This window comes from Gopherus evgoodei, chromosome 8 (genome assembly GCF_007399415.2).
Source record: "Gopherus evgoodei ecotype Sinaloan lineage chromosome 8, rGopEvg1_v1.p, whole genome shotgun sequence".
NCBI lineage: Eukaryota > Metazoa > Chordata > Testudines > Testudinidae > Gopherus > Gopherus evgoodei.
Genome location: NC_044329.1, coordinates 37,970,177 through 37,972,961, shown reverse-complemented (window position 1 = coordinate 37,972,961; position 2,785 = coordinate 37,970,177).

The window sequence follows — 2,785 nt, the reverse complement described above, 5'->3', positions numbered from 1 at the left end:
CACCTGCCTCTTGTGTGACTGTCTTCTGGGATTGCCAGGATCTCAGGGCCTCTGTTACTCTTCCCCCACACTCCCCCAGGACAAGGGCCGGGTGTTAAATGTCACTGCTGCTGCTGTTCTGTTCCTTGAGTTCCAGGGACCTTTTAAAAAGCGCACTGGGGATGGTATTTTGCAGTGTGCGGTGAAAAGCCTTATCCAGAAACTCCCATTGGAAACATTAAAGAAAAAGAACAGTGAAGACCTGAGTTTGGTGGTGTGCAGAAGCACCTTAAGTATTGTACAAGTAATTTAACTTTGTGCCAGTCACTTCTAATCCCATGTAAAACTAGCCATCATAATCAACTAAATTCCCTGTGAAGGACAGCAGTCTGCTTCTAATCCCCCCTTTAATGTATAACATTCCATAGACTCCTCCCATTGTGGTTTAAATGCATTAGGCTTGATACATCACCTCCACTGTTTTCTCTTCACCAGTCTCTAAAATAATCCCTACTTAAATTTGGTTTACATGGGACCCTTTAAATTTGTGCACCCCCCTCCCTGCACCCCACTCCCTCAGCCCAGAACCCCCTCCCATACCCTGAACTAATTTCTGGCCCCACCCTGGAGCCCACACCCCCAACCAGAGCCCTCACCCCGTCCTGCACCCCAACCCCAATTTTGTGAGCATCACAGTCTGCCATACAATTTCTATGTTGCATCCGACAAAGTGGGTATTTACCCATGAAAGCTCATGCTCCAAAACATCTGTTAGTCTATAAGGTGCCACAGGACTCTTTGCTGCTATGTCTAGATGTGGCCCTCGGGCCAAAAAGTTAAGTCCACCCCTGCTATAGCCTGTCCAAATGTTAGACATTTCTACCCCCTGTGCACCCCCTTCAGGCTTGTAGAATGTGAAATGATTTGCTTCTGAGACCATTCACCTAACCTTTGTCCCAAATATTCTCACTCAAGATTATTCTATAAAACAGCTACAATATTAAGTCTTAACAACTCCCCTTCTTCTGTTTCAAACCCTAATGCTAATTACATGTTTTTGTCCAAGGTTGGAATTTCAAATTTGTCCAAATCCTGTCAAAATGTAATGGAAGTTGGATATACCTAATGATCTGGGCTTTTTGGAAATATTAAATATATTTTTGGAATAGTATCTAATATCTAATATTAGAAATATTTTTGGAAATATTAGAAAGTTGCATGCATTGAAATGTAACCTAAATCACTTTAAAACAAATGGTGAATTTTCAGCAGACTGTCATGATTCTATACTTAAAAGTAAAACTCAAAAGCCAGATATTGCTTAAATTAATGAGAAAGCAGCTCCTATTTTTCTTTAAAGGTAAGAGGGGTTACACTTAAGCAAATTTTTTTAAATGTAGGAACTGGCAACTGCTTTCCATGACCAAGAAAGAAAATTGCAGTTGCTACTTTCTCATGCATTTAAATGGGGTGGTGAATTACTAAAGTCATACTGTCAGGAACACCTTCATTTTTATTAGAGTATCAGTATATGGGAGTTTTCACTGAGATAACTAGTGGTGTTACAGAGAGAATGGGCTAAGGACTAAAGTTCCTAAACAAATAGAACAGGATCCAACCCTAACACTTTTCTTTGTCACAAAACTTCCACTGACTTCAATGGGCACCTCTGATTTAATATACTTAATTTCAAGGTGCTACAACTGATCACTGCAGTTTTCCTTTAAAGCTTCTTCTGAACAAACCAAAGCTGTGCTGGGTTGTGTTGTGTTGGATAGGGCTGGAAGAGGAGAAAAGTAATGAAGAACTGTGTCTGGGAGAAAAGTAATGAAGAAACTGTGTCTTCTCCATGAGTCACGTTCCCTGACAAATCAGAACTGGGTGGGTTTGACTGGCTCTGGTGCCTGCTTTCTTTTCTGGAGAAGCTGGTTGTGAATACCTAGCTGTGAGTGTCTGCAAAAAAACACTTTACTAGCCGTGTTCAGGCAGGGCAGCACACAAAGTGCACTAGAACATCTTGCCTTCTCTGACCCTGCTAGCAAATGCAGGACATTTCATTGTCGCTAAGACAGCGCTGTTCTTGAGAAGTCTCCACTCCTTTTCTGTTCCCTTATGTTCTGCATTTTGCCAGCATCAAGCCCTCAAGGTTTGGCAGTAGCTGGGGCCTGTGGCTGCCAGGGCACTCACTGGGCTAGTAGTTGGGGGGTTCTGCAGCTATCACTTCTCGTGGTCTTTCTCATTAGTGTGTCGGCACACTAAGGGACCTAATGGGGAAGGAGGGAGGGTTTATCTGCATAACCTCCTTCCAGTGCTCTGGAATAGAAAGAAGAGGCAGGTACTATCCGCCTAGCTGCTGCACGTGGGGGATCAGCTGGGGCTCCCACCCCTTCCATGGGGAGATTGCCCGCGTGCCCCTGCCGGAACACCTGGCGCGGTCCCCCTCCGCAGGCCCCCTTGGGCTGTAACTTTGTAGCGAGGCCCCGAGCAGCAACTTCGACTCAACCCGCTTCGCCCTGGGTGCCGGAGGGAGGCCAGCCCACCCTGTAGCCAGAGGGCGGGGGTGCGCCCAACCAGCGTCCAATGAAGCGAGCCCCGAGCGGGGCCCTGGAAGCTTCCAGGCCTGGGGCGGGTATAAAGAGGCGGCGGGGCGCAGCGGCTCCAGGAAGGGTTTGGCTGGGGAAGCATGGAGGGCTCGCTGGAGGCGCAGGTGAGTACCCCCGGCTTTGCCCCAGCCTTCCCCCTGCAGGGCCCGCCTGGGTGCATGGCGGTGCGAGCGAGGGGGCCTGGGCTCTGGTGCTGAACACGT